A 19,295-nucleotide genomic window follows, 5' to 3' on the forward strand; every position below is an offset into this window, starting at 1 on the left:
TTAGGTCAATATTATAGAGGACTTGATTCCCAGTGGGCTCAAAAATTTGAACCGTTATTTCTTTGTGTACCATGTAGCTGAAAGAGAGAGAGAGAGAGAGAGAGAGAGAGAGAGAGAGAGAGAGACAGAGAGAGATTTATTTGAATTACATTGGTTAATAAAATTATATGGGATTGAGGTTGTGCAATTCTATGATATATCTGTATATTTTATTGTGTGTTTACCACCTCAAGTCATGTCCCTTGCCATCACTGTAGAAAACAGTATGGAATTACCTCAAAAAATTAAAAATGATACTGCGTGGGACCCAGCGATTTCACTTATGGGAATTTATCCAAAGAAACCTGAAACAATAATTTGAAAGAATATATGTGCCCATATGGCTATGGCAGTGTTATTTACAATAGCCAAGGTTTGGAAGCAGCCCAAGTGCCCATCAGTAGATGAGTATAAGAAATGATGGCACATTTACACAATAGAATGCTATTCAGCCATTTTTTTTTAAAAAAGGAAATCTTACCTTTTGCAAAAGTTTATATTTTTAATGGAAGTCCTTTTCTTTCTATAGAAAAGTTTATTGTGGCATCATCTGTTTCACAGAATAGTATGCTTTGTGTTGGCTGACTGTGCCTTGTGTTTTATGAAAAAGGTCTTCATCTTTTTAGCAATTTGATTGAATTATTCTATTACTATCAATAGACATTCTATAGAGAAATAACCATTTGTGTTCCATTAGCAGAAATGAATTTCATATCACCAACTTAAATTATCTGTTGGACTTCTTTTCAAGAATAGCCATTAAAAAAATGATAATAGCATGAATGCAGTAACTTTTCTAAGACAACAAGGTGGTGGATTTAAAATAAGATGATTAGCCTTTCAGAGGAAGAAAAATCAAGTAGAAAAATCAAGTAGAAAAGTCCCACTTTAACCAGATTATCTTTCTATAGGAAAGTGGCTGGGAGTGTAACTCTAGACAGAGGCAGGGCTGCAGGGAAATGTACTACATAGCAATGAGGTCTTCCCAGGTACAGATAAACATGGACAAAATCTGCTGGGAGGCTATTTTTTATTATTTATTTTCCCCCCTCGTCCTCATAGGAGTTGTTTTGAAATATAATTTCTCACATTAACAGTGAAGTTTATAAAAAGATTAGGATAACCAAGAGAACTGTCAGATAAAAAAAAATATTGCTTTTCCTCCTGTAGAAGCAAATGTTTTACATAAAATAGGCTAAGACACTTAGGAGAACATTTAGATGTATGAAATGTGAGCTCAAACCAGAAACAGTCATTTTCAACAATTTCTCTGATTCTAATCAAAACATGTGTTAACATCATTCCAAACTCTGTTTTTGTCATTAATTTACTACTTACGAAACCCAAATCAAACGTTTTTCTGTATATAGACAAAAAACTCTCTGCAAATTAGTCCCTCACCAAAGTCTGCCCGCAGGTACAGCCAATTAATTATTTAGGATTTTTCTCATGGTCCTCCTTGTTTTTCTAACTTTAATAGATCTTAACCAGAAACTATTAAGAGAAATATTAGAATTGAAGATATAGCACAACTAAATGAAAGACATAGCAACCAAGTAGACCAAATGCTACACTTCCCTAATTCAATTGTGGTGTTTGATCAGTGTGGTTACTGAGAGACAGAGAAAGGCTGGAACTAGGAGCTAGGTGAGGGGAATAAAGAGGATGGACATGAGCAAGGAAGGTTCTTATTTAAGGCCACAGAAGATATTCTTTTGTTCCATAACTATCGCTAGAAATACACCTCTACTTCAAAGCTGGCACTTGAAAATGGACATTGCATCCTTCACCTGTTATATGCCAACACCATTGAGGGCACTGAGGATGCAGCACCAAACAAAACAGAACAGGTCTCTCTTCAGAAGGTTTCCACTCTAATGGTACCTGGAGAAAAATATCAATACACAAACATAAAACCTATTTCAGGTCATGTAACATTCTTAGGAGAATGATAAAAAGGGAGGGCATCAAGTGATGGAATGTGCTAGTTTAGGACAGGTGACAGGGAATGCTCCTTGAGAAGAAGACCTTTGCAAGAAGCCTGAATGAAGTGAAGAAAGAACCATATGCATATCTGAGGGAAGAGCATACCGGGTAGAGGGAACAATAAGGGCCAAGATGCTGATGTAGGGAGGGGAGGGTGGGGGTAAGAGGGAGAGATCAACCAAAGGGCTTATATGCAAGCCTATAGGCCTAGCCAATGGACACAGACAACAGGGGGATGAGGGCATGAGTGGGGGTAATGGGGCGTAATATGGGGATAAGGACACGTATGTAATAACTTAATAAAGAAATTTTTGAAAATTAACATGTACCATGAATATGGCTAAGAATATATGCAAATAAAAATTACACAGGGAAATAAAAGAAAATGTTAAAAGTGAAAAAAAAAGATGCTGATGTAGGAACTTGCTTAGACTATCCTTCGACCACCTGAAATATATATATATCATGTCATCCTATTGGGATTAATGAAGAAAAAAACCTGAGAGGTTTTGCTGTCATGTGGAGAATGGATGGTGTGGGAGCCAGAGGGGAGCTGGGGAGGGAGGCAGAGACTGCTGCAATAGTCCAGAAAATAGATGCTGTGGCTGGGAGAGGGTCATCACAGTGAAGGTAGTTGTTAGAAAGGTCAGACTGAGGCAGGAAGCTAAAATAAAAGTCAAGGAAGCATCCAATTTTTAGAACAGAAAATTTAGAAAATTGGATTTGACATTTACTGAAATGGGAATGTGAGGTAGGAACTAGTCTGGATGTTAGAGAATAGAGACTTCAGTTTGGGACTTGCCACACCGGATGATCGTATTTGACAGACAAATGGATTGTCAAGCAGTCACTTAGATATACAAGTTAAATATGTAAGAAAGTGGTCAGACTTCAATATTTACATTTTGGGGACATTAGCATAGTGGCAGAATTTGAAGCCATGTCACAATCTGTGGCCACCCAGGAAGTGAACAGAAGCAAGAGTAGCCATCAGCCCAGAGAATTAGCCTTACAAAAAAGAAGACTTTTTTTTTTCTGTGTCTCTGATGCAAAGATTTTTAAAGAAAAACATCCCCAGAGAAATGACTATACTAGTAATCTTAGAAATCCAGCAGTCAATAGCACGCCTTTGTAAATGGCAGGCATGCTTTCAAGGAGAAACGGTGCTGCGATCATTTAATAACCAAAGTCCATCCGTCTCATAAGCATATAGTGGCTGGAAACTGCTGTGGATGGGGTGGCCAGAATCCAGTCACTTCCAATCCCAGAGTCTCCATTTTCTCATTTGTAAATATTTTTACTTACTATATTTTATGATGGGAGAGAGAGAGAGTGAGCGAGCGAGCGAGCGAGAGAGAGAGAGAGGTGGGGGGAGAAGAGAAATTCAGTTTTTGAAACTAAAATTTGGCCCAACCAAGTGCTATTCAGAATTCATGTGCTATTTATTAGTTTATATTCACATTGAAAACCATTTTTTCTTTCTTCTTTCATCCTCTGATTTTCTGGACATGAATGCTATTGAGGTAATCTAATTGCTTGATAAACTTGCATTTATTGAACTGGAGCTCTTAGTGCAGAATTTCAGAAATTCCACTGTCAGTTAGAATACACTGCTTTCCTCTATGATTTCAGCAGTTCCTCTCTTCTCTAGGCTCTAACTTGTACAATATGTATCGTACCATTTTTCATTTTATCAAACATTGTAAACACAGAATTGAATATGCTGCCCAAAGGCAATGCTTAACTATGCAGAATCCATATTGAGCCATCAAGACAAGTTAGAGCATATTATAGTTCTCTACCCGAGCTCTTCCCGAAGTGACAGTAGCAAGGTTTCCTGAGGCCACAGAGAGAAAATGACAGGAACTTAGTCAAGTACATTAAATTATAATGACAAAAAATGTAAAACTCCTACAACCATAATGTATTGATTCTTTTTACACTGTTACATTTTACAAAGCATATTTAAGGAGAAATGCATAAAAAACAGTTTGTTTTTTTAAAAAAATTCTAAACCAGCTAGGACATTTATATAAAAATTAGAGTTGGTTTTCTTTTCTTTTTTTTTCCTTTTACTTCACCCCATCTTAGGCTATTTGATGTGCACCTCACACACATATCTTCACAGTAATGCAATACTTTTACCTAAAGAGATCACAACCTAAATATACAATAGGAAATAAATGGAAAAGAAAAAAGATAGTACCTTTATATAATGGAATAATAGGCAGCCATTAAATATCAAACTTTAAAGATTATTTCATGATATAGGGAAATGCTCCTGAAAATATTGTGAAAAGGGAATGTTCAAAAACAATATGATTTCAACATGTTTACAAAAAAATATTCAATTAGTAGTAGTATTAAAAGGCCAAAGCTATATGATGGAATTAAAAATTATTTTTACTAAAAAAAAATTATTTTTAATATCTTATATAATAAAAGGGTAATATGCAAATTGACCCTAATGGCAGAATGACCAAAACAACCACTCAACCAGTCACTATGAAGAGCACTGACCACCTCTCGGTCCTTTTCCCCGACTGGCAGGCTCCCATCACCTGCTGGTGAATGGGGAACCGGGGATGGATGGCAGCGGATGCAAATGGTGCCAGGCCAAGGCCCCCACCCCTCTGATTGTCCCACACACAGAAGGTAACCCGTGGTGGGGGCAGGCCCAGAAAGCAGGTGGGAACAGCCGACCTCTCGGTTCCTCCCCTTGGCCAGCAGTCTCTGATCACCCGATGGCGAATGGGGAACTGGGGGTGGGTGGTGGCAGGAGGCAGGGCTGGTGATGGGCAGCTAGGGAAGATGGCCCTGGTCGCAGGCCAAGCCTAGGGACTGTACTTGCACTGGGCCTCTCGTTTATTATAATAAGCATATGTTATTTTTTGATAAAGATGTTATTTTGAATGGATTAGAAATGTGAAAACAAGTATTAAAATTATGCTGTAAATAATACTATGGAAGTAATAGAATCTCATTTGCCTTTTCAATATTGCCATGATTATGAGACTGAAGCGCTGCCTACTACGCTAAGGAGGCAGCTAATATTGCCATGATTGTATGATTATCTTTGCATCTGATATCCAGCAGCTCTTATTTATAGGTGAATATGTCTTATGATTATTTCCAAAAAATTCTGACTTGTATAGGATCAATTGTTCTTTTACCTAGGTCTAAATAACCCTTAACACTTTTAAAGAAAAATTATTCAATGACCCTTGTTCCAGACAATAAGGCAGACTTCATTCAAAGGGGACATAGCAATGGGTGTTCAGGACCACTGCAATGGGGTCTTGCAGTGGGGCCAAAGATTGAACTCAACTCTTCAACTCCAAATACAGCATGGCCAAGTGGGAATTTATAGCCAAGAAGCAGGGTGAAGGTTAGAAAAATTACTAAGAGGAAACATCAAGGATAGGAGAGATTCTGGCTAAACTGACCTGACAGTATTCTGCTGGAGGCAGGCCAGAGTGACCAGACATCACCTGGGGGATGGTGGAAGATGAAGAACCTTATCAGATATAGAGGTTGATAGGATATAAAGAATGTGAGATTCAAGTTAAACCAACTTAACAGGATTCTTTTTTAAAAATATATTTTATTGATTTTTTACAGAGAGGAAGGGAGAGGGATAGAGAGTTAGAAACATCGATGAGAAAGAAACATCGATCAGCTGTCTCCTGCACACTCCCTACTGGGGATGTACCCACAACCAAGGTACATGCCTTTGACCAGAATTGAACCTGGGACCCTTGAGTCCACAGGCCGACACTCTATCCACTGAGCCAAACCGGTCAGGGCCTTAGCAGGATTCTTACTATAACTGAGCAATGCAGAGCGAACAGAGCTTATAAGTTAAGGCCTAGTTGAAAAATTCAGGGGAGTCTAATTTGATTGAGGAGAGAATCTTTGTAAACACAAGTGGAAAAAGTCCATAGAATTTAAATGGAATGAATTCCAGAGCCCAGCTTATATCTCAATGTCTTGTTTTATATCCCTTCATGGACTAATTTGAACCAAGCGAATTTGTGTTCAGGATATACAGATTAGACACCCTGTTTGAATAAATCCATGTGATAAGCCTGCTCTTCAGGTGTCTCACAAAATCAGGAGTGGGTGTGTAGATAACAATTCCGCATGATGCATATTTCACATTAATTTATAAAATATAACATGCAGCAGGTATTAATGTAATATATTTATAAGTGTAAATATTATTATGTGATTGTTATTTGAAGCAAAGATTAACTTTAGTATGCATTACCAGTGATTTTACCTTTATTCTAAGAGACAGAGTAATTTCTGTGCCTGGTTGTGCCGAGAAATCAAATCTATACATTGAGATGTAAACAATCCAAATACAGTAAAAGGAACTAGGGAAGGGATGACACAGAGTTTATTTTAAATGCTGAAAAGTGAAACAGAGCTTTAGAAACCAAAATTTATAAGCCTCCAATTTTTTCTTTCTTGTTTAATTTTGGGAGATTTCAACACTAAATGAACATAAATTTAATCTTTTGGTGCATTTACTTAATTACAGCCTTAAAGTATCTGCTTTATGATACTTTATGTTAGCATTCTTTTTACATTTTAGGCCCCCAGAGGGCAAGATTGTCTGCTTAATTTAAATCTATAGCATCTGAAATAATGTCACTTGATTGCAATTATAAAGCTGCTGCTATTCAGAAAATCTATCTCACAAGCTTAAAACAGTTTTGCTGAGGCAACATATTATTAGTTCAAGGTAGCAGCAGCCATTTTTCAGAAGGCTCTATATAATTGTAAAAGTACAGACAAAAACAAGAAGTACTAACATATTCACTCCAGTTGGCTTTTTGGCAACACATTAATTCTTGGACATGAATATAAATAAATAAAGTTGAATTCATCCCAATCTATCATAGAACTTCTTTGACAACATAAAAGTCAACCAAATAAATCAGAATAATAGGATTTTGACAAAACAAGACATTTATCTGTTCCCAGAGAAACATATTGGTCACACGACTTATAAATTGCCAATAGAGGTTCTCCATCCATCACCAAGATTTCCATCTAATGACAGGGAAATAATTACCATACCTCTACCATGTCATGCAATCTTTTGATGTGTCAGGGAGTGAAGCAATGTGTAAATTCAGCCCTGAGTATGTGGACAACACCTGTGGGGTGGGTAGATTTTTTGGTAACTAACACCATCAAAATTCTGTCCTAAATAAGCATGGAATGTTGGTCTGCAGTTGTCTTATGGCTTTAGGAAAGCCTCCATGGGAAGGGAGAGTGTTTTAATCTTGGTCCACCCTATAATCCGTCACAATCTTTTCTCCAGTAACACATTTTAAAGAAATGTGCTTTCTAATATTTTTCTAAAAAAAACAAACCACAAACCCATCAGTGGATTAAGAGATTCAGATTCAGGTCCAACTCATTGGGTCTTTCTTTTCAGCTTAAAAATAGAATTTTTTTAACCTGACGCCTACAGACATCTATGTATCTTGAACTTGAATATTCGAATAAATGAATTGGTAACCTGTTTCCAAAGTTTACATATATATTTTTACATAGATAGACAGATAATAGGTTGATAGGTAGATCAGGTTTATTATTTGTCTCGAACCGAAAGAGTGAAGATCAAGTCATCGAGAAAGAAACAAGGAACCTGCTGTAAATCAGGCAGGAAGGACAGACACATAAAGCCACCTGTGTAATCAATAGGAGCGTTGTTTCTCCCAAGGTCACGAAGCAGCTTTAAAATGCCACAACCACCCTCCTCTTTCTTTTTTTAAATCCATGAAAGTATTACATATGTCCTCCTTTTCCTCCCTTTAACCTCTTCCAGCCTGCTCCAGTCCCCTCCACCCACCCAGGCCCTCACCACCCCATTGTCCGTGTCCACGGGTTATGCAAATATGCATACAAGTTCATTGGTTGATCTCTTCCCTTCTCCTCTGCCCCCTCCCTCTGAGGTTCAATGGTCCATTCATGCTTCTAGTCTCTAAGTCTATTTTTGATCGTCAGTTTACTTGGTTCATTAAAATGGAACTCCCATTTGACCTAATGATCCCACTTCTAGGAATCTATCCTAAGAAATCCTACACACTCATCAGAAAGAATATATGCACCCCTATGTTCATAGAAGCACAATTTACAATAGCTGAGATTTGGAAACAGCTTAAGTGCCCATCAGCAGATGAGTGAATAAAAAAACTGGTACATCTACACAATGGAATACTACACGACAATAAAAAAGAAAGAACTCTTACCATTTGCAACAGCATGGATGGACCTGGAGAATATTATGCCAAGTGAAATAAGCCAGTCGCAGAAAGATAAATATCACATGATCTCACTCATATGTGGAAACACCCTCTACCTGAGTGGCTATTGTTTTGTCACCAATGACACTTTGCTATAAGTCATCTATTACCAAGGATATCCAATGGCTAAACCTCCCTAACCTCATGATAGTTCATCGCAATCCCTTGTTAATCTTCATTTAACCTAGACCCACCTCAGAAAAAGCAAGGAATTCAGAACTAATCCCCACTTGCTTCCGTTAAACTCCTCAGAACCCTTCAGTGAGAACCAAAATCTTGTAAAAGACACCTCCTCTTGTCAAGTAGTATTTCCAAGCTCCTCTAAAGGTCCTGTCCTCTCTGTACATCAATACATCGGATTTTGTCAGACTACGGGTTTGTCCCTAGTGATCTGTAACTCATAAGGCCTTCATAAATTAGAGGTTTTACTGAGAGTTATCTGAGTCCTTCAATGCTATGGACCAAGACCCTAACTCAATAATAATGGACCTGTTTGGGACACCTTAAATCTTACCTCCTCCAGGTTTTTCTGTCCCAAATTCAATGGCTTTTGCACTGAACCAGGGATCTGATGACCATTTTGGCCTTTCTGTGTCAGGTTTATTATTTGTCTCCCAGCAAATGAAGGTTATAAATCTGACTTTGTTAGACTACAGGTTTGTTCTTGGTGGTCTAAGGGAAAAAATACAGTGAACTCTCAATAATTACAAATAAGCTAGAATGGAGAATATACATGTATATAAGAATGAATATGAGCCGTAACCGGTTTGGCTCAGTGGATAGAGTGTCAGCCTGGGGACTGAAAGGTCCCAGGTTCGATTCCGGTCAAGGGCATGTACCTTGGTTGCAGGCACATCCCCAGTATGGCGTGTGCAGGAGGCAGCTGATCAATGTTTCTCTCTCATCGATGTTTCTAACTCTCTATCCTTCTCCCTTCCTCTCTGTAAAAAATCAATAAAATATGTTTTTTTAAAAAAAGAATGAATATGTACAAAAAAAAAAAACCCAGAGAATTTATGTGGGGGTGTTTGGACCCCTCTTGGAAAATTCTTTTTTGGAGACTGCATCTTTGTCTGAGAATTCTTAATCACCTTCATAAAAATAATTTTATTGCTCTTTTATAACTATATAAGTGGGTTCATCTTGCCCCTTTACTCACCAGAAAACTAACTTCTTTTAAAAACAACAACAATCAGACAAGAACAGGGAAGGGTGGGCTGATGAGCAGACTTTTGTTTTTTTCTTTCAAACCACAATTACTTAAGATTAAAACCCTCTGATAATTTGTGCTGCTATTTTAGGATCCATTTTCATTCTACACCGGCTGACGCATAAAATGAACAAAAATAAACTGAATTGAATGGAACTGAACTGAACTGATGAAAAATTGTGGTTTCCAGTACTCTTCATGCCTTAAGGACAGAACAGATGCCTCACTCATCTTCCTCCCAAAGGTCCCTGCACAATGCACAACCCACACAAGAATCTCAGGGACCGATGGCTGCATTTCACTAACAGCCATCTATTTCTCTCCACATAATCCCTCTGCTTTCCCAGGGCTGAAATATCCCGAATTTCATTTAGAGATATCCTTAAGCTAATTGCCAAAGCACATAACTTCACTCAAATATATTCTTTACTGCAGTCAGATGTGAGAAAACCAAATTTAGAAAACAAGCCAGAAAGGGGATAAATTTGAATTTCCAACACCAATTCTCCCTGACTTACCTAGTTTTCATCTACTTATCCCAGTGACCATTTCTTCATTCCCATCCCCATAACTTTTCTAGTATTTACTGAATGTCTAGTACATGCCAGTGCACGTGCCAAGCACTTTCCATGCATACCACAGCCAATCTTCAAGCAGCACATCATCATTAACACCCGTCTACAGCGGAGGGAACAGACTTGCCCAAGACCACCCCACTAGTCACTTTTGAACCAAGTCCTACTCAAACCTAATCTTTGATTCTCTGAACCCATGTCATTTTATCCTGAAATGGTGAAATCTGGAGTAGAGGTAACGCTATTAATAAGTGGACAGGCCACAGATTAAAAGCAACTAAACAGCATTTCTCGAGGAATATGTAACTAGCACTCAATTAGCACTATTTCTGCCACCTGCTCTCCCAGTACCTAATGTCAACTCCTTCCTCACCCTCCTTCCATCTATCCTTCTCTTTTATCTTGCTCCACCTAGCACAGGACTGACTTAAAATTATGTGGGCAAAACAATTTCATAATTCCCAAGACAAGAGTTAGTACGTTAGATATTCTGTAACAAGATTTAAAGTTTAGTAATATCACAAATAAAAATTGGGTAATGGAGAGTCTCAGTGTTGCTTGCACAAGGATCACTTCAAATATCGGAGAGGACAGATGCTTAAAAGTAACTTCCCTCCAGGAGTTTGGATAAAATTAGGCCTGATATATACAAATAAGCTAATAAATATAATGAGGTTTTTTTTAAGTGTCTAAACAACCTAGATATATAGTTATATCTGAGTTTTATGACATTTAAGGGGTTCTTCTTTTTCTTCCTTGGTTGCTATTAACTGAGCACATTTCTATTTGTAAATCATCAGATAATAAATTTATATTTAGGGACAGAAAATCATTTCACATGCTAAGCATGCAGGTGTGGTGTTCCAAAGTACCAAACACCAGAAGCAGATGCTGAACACTCAGTTTTATGGCAGGATCCACTGCCATAAAAGATGCTCTGGGAACACAAGGTTTTCTGAAGACTCGATTTTCAAAATAGTTGTTGCCATTTTCCCATAGCAGATCGGCAAATCATTCTTTTATCATAAGTCTCTTTTTGTTGGGAAACATTTTACTTGCCTGAATTCAAAGTAGCATGTTCACTTTAATGTCCTCTTCTACAGAAATCCTTTCAAAATAACTGCACGATGTTGGCAGATTAGCTAACAGATGAATGTCAGACCTAAAAAAAAAATTACTTAGGCAGAATTCTGACTGCACAGCATGTGCTTTTTTTATTTTATTTTATTCTTGGTTCTTTAATTCTGCTTTTTTTGTCTGGTTTTTGTTTTCATCAGTGATAGATGCACATGGTTGAAATAGTGAAATGGTTCTTTTAAACACAATAGGAAGAACAGGGCCTCTTGTCCAAGTCATACATGTGTTCCTGTTCCCCACTCTCTAGAGGCAACAAGTTTCACTTTATAGGTTTTTTTTTTGTTGATAGTCATCTTCATAACTCTATACTGCTCCTGAGATTTCTGTTTTCAGAATAATCTACAGATTGCCCTCCATGGAAGATGAAGATTCCGGTCTCTTTCACTTTCCCTCAACCCAGCCTCCTCTACTATCATCTTATACTAAGATTGGTTAGATTGCTATTCAATATTAATCTTATTTATGTAAATGTCGGGCCATACATTAATCTATAATAACTTTTCTTTCTGCGTAATAGTTTTGTTTTACCTGGAGTTAAATTGCCACATTCTTATTTGCTTAGTTAGTTCTTGCTTACTTATCCTTAATTCATCTTCAAAGTTTTCCTCAAGTGTCTAAACTTCCTCTGAGAACTTTCAAGCATGCTAAGTGCTCTTAATAAGTTTACCTCCTGGGAGACATTTCTTTCTGACCGATTCCAGTCTGGATGAGTTTCCTCCAAGGCCATCTCCCCAGCTGCCTCTTTCTTAACCACTAACCGAAAGTTGGATTCCTGTGCCTGAATCCCGTGTCTTCCTCATTGTTAGTTTAGTTCATTTTTTGATGAAGCATATTATCAATAGCATCCTTGAAAAGAATGTGTGTTGGAAGCAAATTTTACAAAGTCTTGGTCTGAAAACATCTTTATTTTCTACTGTAATTCATTTCCCCTCAAGACATGTAAAGTATTACCATTGACTTCTTACTTCCAGTATTGTTTTTGATAAGTCTAAAGCCATTCTGATTCCTGTTCTCTTATCTGAAGCCTCATCACTCCCACCTGAAGCTTTTGGGTACTTCTCTTTGCACCAGTATTTGAAATTCACAATTAAGTGTTTGGTATATGTTATGCTGCATATTTAATGGGCTCTTTACATCAATAAACTCATATTCCACAAGTCTGCATAATTTCTTGAATTTTTTGCTTTGATAATTTCTTCTCTTCCCTTGTCTTTTTTATCTCTGTTATTCAGATGCTACAATTTATAAGTTACAAGAGGCCTGGTGCTCGAATTCATGCACGGGTGGGGTCTGCCCTGACTGGGGCCTATTGGCAGGGCCAGCGGGGGGCGGTGGTGGAGGAGGGGCAGCTGTTGGCCAGCTGGCCCTGCCTTGATCAGGGGATGCCGATTAGGGTAGGGCCGGCCAGGGGGAGGGGCATGGGCGGGGCCAGCAGGTGGGGTTGGCCGGCTGGCCTCACCCTCTGGTTGAACTCCCTGTCAAGGGGACAATTTGCATATTTGCCTTTTATTATATGGGATTCCTTAATTTTTATGTTTTTTTTTCCTCTCTTTACTCCTGTATCTTCTGTTGAATATTTTATTTTTATCATATTCTTATTTCTTGGATTTTTTTTGTTATTGTTGGTTGATCTGTTACACAAAATCTTATTTTATTGCATAGATAATAGATCTGCTCTTTTATTTCTGATAGAATAAGGTTGTTTCTCTTCTTCCTGCACAAGTTGCTTTTCTCTGTGTTTGCTTTGTTCACTTTCCCTCTCACTAAACACTCTTCTCAGATGATTTTGGAGAGTTTACATTTAAAAAAGAAAAGCTGGTTGGGAAATCCATGCTGATGAGCTTTATCAACGGTGAACTGTGACCGTCACTGAATCTGCTGGACTTTTTGTTTGGAAATCTTAACATCAGGGTTGTTTTTTTTCCCATTGGCCTAGTCAGGTTGCCAACAGAAGACTTTTCCAGTCTCCTACCTTGAGGCTAAAAGCCCGATTCTCTGTTTGGGGAGCCACAGGGGGGAAGAATTCAGATGTCTCTAAATCAGTACTTAATCCCTTTGTTTATAGAATGGTACCTTCACCCTCAGTTCTTTTTAAAGGTTTCCAGGCCCAAACCATCTGCTTCACCCAGGGTCCTAGCAGGAAATTGATAATTATTCAGATTAGAATAACTTTAAAATGGTTTAATAGGCTGGCCTAACCAAGACTGCAGATCCAGGAGGCCCTGTGGGCCCTGCCTTTGGTGCCATTATCAAGTCTCTAGCCTTGGAGAAACTAAGATGGCGGCATAGATAAACACCGGGAAATTGCTGCTTCCCACAACAATTGATAAATGCATCAAAAACACAAGCCGGACATCACCCAGAACTACAGGAGAGCTGGCTGAGTGTAAATTCTACAACTAGAAGGAAAGAAAAGCACACTGAGAGCCAGAGGAGCTGAGGAGGTGGAGTGCAGAGGTACGGGGTCTCGCGCGCGCGGAAAGGGTCTGGCACCTGAGGACGCGGCTGTCTTTTTGAATCCAGAGGGAGACACAAGCTCCCCACGGCTCTGAAATCCGGTTCTGGGAAGTCTCTGGGGACCCAGGACTCATACAGGGAGAAACTGGTCTGTCTGGCAGCGGGCCAGCTTGAGGACAGCTTTCCCTCAGAGGTGCTTGCAGCCATTGCCAGGACACTGGGACTCTCGACTCCTTAGGGCGGGGCTGAGGCTCCACCATAGCTGCTTCCTCCGCCCTTTGATTCCTTAAGACCCCGCCCCCCCAGGCTGCGGCAGAGGCTTTTGCTTATGAATGCCCCGGCCATTTGCAACCTGTAATTACCTAACCCCAGCCGGGCCAGATAGACCCAGAGCTTCCAAGAGAAGGCCCAAGGCCCCACAGCAGCTTGCATTGCTACACAGCTGAGCATCATCAGGGCACTTCCAAACTCCAAAAAAAGGAAGGGGAATCTGCAGTTCTCTTCGTAGTTCCTGCTGTGTAACCTCAGGCAGAGGCTAAATTAGCACATCCTTAGATCCAAGAGCCACTGTACCCAGTGGTCAGAGGGGGACCATCCAGATCACAACTCCTCAGATCCATAAGGGACACACTCAGGGTGCAGTCTCAGTGAGCACCAAAGCCGCACTGAAGCAAGTCTTGCCCCAGAAGGGTGTCTCCAGCACAGAAGTTCTCCCGCTGCAGACCCAGCTGATTCTCACTGCCAATTGGCCTGGAGGTCAATTCCTCCCAGTGATCCTACAACAACCAAGGCATAGCTACAACAAGACTGTGCACAAAGCCCACAAGGGGGTGCACCAAGAGTGTCCACCTCAGGTAACTGGGGAGGCTGAGCCACTGGGCCCTACAGGACTCCTGGCACGCAGGGCCACTCTATCAACACAGGGAAGCAGCCAAAAGGCGGAGACAAAGAAACAGGTCACAAATGGCAGAAATGGAGGAAAGCAAACGACTGGATATAGAGTTCAAGGCCACGTTTATAAGGTTTTTCAAGAATTTTATGGAAACCGCCGATAAATTTAATGAGTCCCTCAATAAGTATAGCGAGACCATGGAGGACATGAAAAAGGACCAACTAGAAATTAAGCATACACTGACTGAAATAAAGAATAATTTACAGAGATCCAACAGCAGACAAGAGGATCCCAAGAATCAAGTCAAAGATTTGAAATACAAAGAAACAAAAAATACCCAACTGAAAAAGAAAAAAGAAAAGAGATTCCAAAAATATGAAGATAGTATAAGGAGCCTCTGGGACAACTTCAAGCGTACCAACATCAGAATTATAGGGGTACCAGAAGAAGAGAGAGGGCACGATATTGAAAACCTATTTGAAGAAATAATGACAGAAAACTTCCCCTACCTGGTGAAAGAAATAGACTTACAAGTCCAGGAAGCGCAGAGAACCCCAAACAAAAGGAATCCAAAGAGGACCACACCAAGACACATCATAATTAAAATGCCAAGAGCAAAAGACAAAGAGAGAATCTTAAAAGCAGCAAGAGAAAGACAGTCAGTTACCTACAAGGGAGTACCCATACGACTGTCAGCTGATTTCTCAACAGAAACCATGCAGGCCAGAAGAGAGTGGCAAGAAATATTCAAAGTGATGAATAGCAAGAACCTGCAACCAAGATTACTTTATCCAGCAAAGCTATCATTCAGAATAGAAGGTCAGATAAAGAGCTTCACGGATAAGAAAAAGCTAAAGGAGTTCATCACCACCAAACCAGCATTATATGAAATGCTGAAAGGTATTCTTTAAGAAGAGGAAGAAGAAAAAGGAACTCTTACCATTTGCCACAGCATGGATGGAACTGGAGAGCGGATAAATACCACATGATCTCACTCATTTGTGGAATATAATGAACAACATAAACTGATGAACAAGGACTGATCCAGAGACGGAGAGGCATTGATTGGACTGTTGGGCTTTGGAGGGAGGGTAGGGGAGGGTGGGGGCAAGGGGGAAAGATCAACCAAAGGACTTACATGCAGGCATATAGGCCTAACCAATGGACACGGACAATCGGGGGGGGGGGGTAGAGGGTAACATGGGGACAAGGACACATATGTAATATCTTAATCAATAAAAATATATTTTAAAAAAATGGTTTAATAAAGGCATGGGAAGTGCATAAAGTGGGTAAGTACACTGCTGTGGAGAGTGCTGAACCTCTTGTCATCAGCTGGAGGCCTAAAGGATTAGAAAAGGGGAAGGTTGCTAGAACCTAGAAGGAGAAAGTCCTATAAAGAGGTCAACTTCTGAGGGAATTTGACCTTCATTGGAGAAAGGAAGTCATCCCAAGGTGACCTCACAGGGAGGGAACTGGAGGATAAATGCCCTTACTCTCTTTTTTAAAAAATACATGTTTTTATTGATTTCAGAGAGAGGAAGGGAGAGGGAGAGAGAGAGAGAGAGAAACATCAATGATGAGAGAGAATCACTGATCAGCTGCCTCCTGCATCCCTTTTACTGGGGATCAAGTCCAAAACTCATGCCTGTGCCCTGACTGGGAATTGAACCACGACCTCCTGGTTCATAGGTTGATGCTCAACCACTGAGTCACAACAGCACAGCGCCTTACTGTCTTAACAACCTCATCTCCATGCCCAAACTCAATGTGAAGTCAAAGAATGTGGGATCCATTAATTTCACCCATACAGATTAGCCTCCTAGGGCAAAGGAAGGGCAGGAAGGGTGAAGAATGCATCTGGAGGGGCACATGAGAGATGTCCAGCACATCTCTAAAGAAGAATCTCAATATTATGGGGTGAGGCATACCAGCCATGTGGAGGAGGTCATGTGGAGGAGGGGGAAAATTCTAATGATCTAACTGCTTCTTAAGCTAATTTTTTACCAGCTCTCCTATTTTTTGACATATTTTTCCAGCTTTATTGAAGTACATGACAAATAAAAACTGTATAAATTTAAAATATGTAAAACATGATGATTTGATATAGACATTGTGAAATGATTACAATTAACACATCTGTCACTTCACAATTTTGTGTGTTGTAGGAACACTTAAGATCTACCCTCTTAGCAATTTTCAAGTATACAATACAATATTATTAGCTACAGACACTATACAAAACACTATATCCTGAGAATTTATTCATCTTATAACTGAAAGTTTATACTCTTTGACCAATATATACCCACTTCTCCTACCCCTAAGACCCAAGCAAACACCATTCTACTTTCTGCTTCTATGAGTTTGTTGTTTTTGGATTCCACATCTAAATAAGGTCATACTTATTTCACTTGGCATAATGTCATTCAGACTCATTCATATAGTTGCAAATGGCAGGATTTCCATATATATTTGGAAATTATAAGTCTTCCATTGATGGACACTTAGTTTATTTCAATAACTTGACTATTGTGAATAATTCTGCAGTAAACATTGAGGGAGGGATGCAGATATTTCTTTGAACTTCTCATTTCACTTACTTTAGATATTATTCAGAAGTAGAATTGCTAAATCATATGGTAGTTCTAATTTTATTTTTTTTATGAAATTTCATACTGCTTTCCATAATGACTGCATCAGTTTATATTCCAATCAATAGTGCACAAGAATACGCTTTTCTCCACACCCTCACCAGCACTTGCTATCTCTTGTCTTGTTTATAGTAGTTGTTCTAGCAGATGGCTTTTATGGTGATATCACATTGGGATTTTGATTTTCATTTCCCTGATGATTAGTGTGATATTGAGCACCTTTTCATATATCTGTTGATTTTTTTGGATGTCTTCTTTAAAAAAATGTCTACTTAGTTCCTCTGTTGATTTTTAAATAGATGGTTGTTTTGCTATTGAATCATATGAGTTCCATATAGCTTGGATTTTAACTTCTTATCAATATATGATTTGTAAATATTTTCTAGTATTCTGTAGGTTTTCTATTTATTTTTTACTAGAGGCCCAGTGCACAAATTTGTGCACCAATGGAGTCCCTCAGCCTGGCCTGTGGGATTGGTCCAAAACCGGCTCTCCAACATCCCCTGAAGGGTTCCAGATTGCAAGAGGGCACAGGCCAGACCGAGGGACCCCACCGGTGCACAATCTGGGCCAGGGAGGGACAGGGGAGGTTGGCCAGCCAGGGAGGGGCTGCAGGAGGGCCCCAGGGTGTGTCCAGCCCATCTCACTCAGTCTCCATCAGTCCGACCCCAGCAGCAAGCTAACCTACCAGTCGGAGCATCTGCCCTCCTGATGGTCAGTGCATGTTATAGCGAGCAGTTGAGTGGCCTTAGCATATCATTAGCATAGTATACTTTGATTGGGTGGATGGATGACCAGATGAACAGACCCTTAGCATATTAGGCTTTTATTATATGGGATGGTTTTCCTTTGCTGTGCAAAAGCTACATGGTTTAATGTAGTCCTAGTTGTTTATTTTTCCTTTGGTGGCCTGTGCTATTAGTGTCATATCCAAAAAAAAAAAAAAAAAAAAAAAAAAAAAGATTGCCAAGAGCAGTGTCAAGGAGCTTTCTTCATATGTTTTATTCTAGGAGTTTTATGGTTTAAGGTCTTACATGTAAGTCTTCGATTTATTTCAAGTTAATTTTTGTGTATGGTGTAAGATAAGGAACCAACTTAATTTTTTTACACATGGATATGGAGGGTGTTTTTTTTTCTTCCAAACCATTTATTGAAAAGATTATCCTTTCCCTATAGTGTGTTCTTAGCACCCCTATCAAATACTAGTTAAGCATATATGTGTATGCTTATTTCTGGAATCTCTAGTCTGTCCCATTAGTTTATGTGTCTGTTTTTGTTGTTCTTTTCCAGTTTTATTAATGTGTCTGTTTTTATATCAGTGCCATACTGTTTTGATTACTACAGCTTTGTAATATACTTTGAAGCCAGAAAGTGTAATGCCTCCAGTTTTGCTTGTCTTTCTCCAGATTGTTTTGGCTACTCAGGATCACTTATGATTACATATAAACTTTAAGATTTTTTTTCTATTTCTTTGAAAAATGCCATTGGAATTTTGACAGGAATTGCATTGAATTTATAGATTATGTTGGATAGTATGGATACTTTAACAGTGTTAATTCTTCCAAGCCATGAAACAAGAGTATCATTCCATTTATCAGTATTCTTTAATCTCCTTCATTAATGTGCTATAATTTTCAGTTTACAAGCTGTTTTTTAAAGATATACTGAGAAATATATTTGTATTCATTTATGGGGTTCTTTTTTGTTTTTTTTGTGTTTTTTTTTTAATATATTTTATTGATTTCTTACAGAGAGGAAAGGAGAGAGATGGAGAGTCAGAAACATCGATGAGAGAGAAACATCGATCAGCTGCCTCCTGCACATCCCTTATTTGGGATGTGCCTGCAACCAAGGTACATGCCCTTCACTGGAATCGCACCTGGGACCCTTCAGTCCGCAGGCCGACACTCCATTCACTGAGCCAAACCAGTCAGGGCTCATTTATGTTTTTTATACCAACCAATTAACAATTTGAAAAAGGCAAGTTTTAGCAAATATTTATTCCAGCATTTGAAAATATCT

Source organism: Myotis daubentonii, chromosome 1 (assembly GCF_963259705.1).
Source record: "Myotis daubentonii chromosome 1, mMyoDau2.1, whole genome shotgun sequence".
Taxonomy (NCBI): domain Eukaryota; kingdom Metazoa; phylum Chordata; class Mammalia; order Chiroptera; family Vespertilionidae; genus Myotis; species Myotis daubentonii.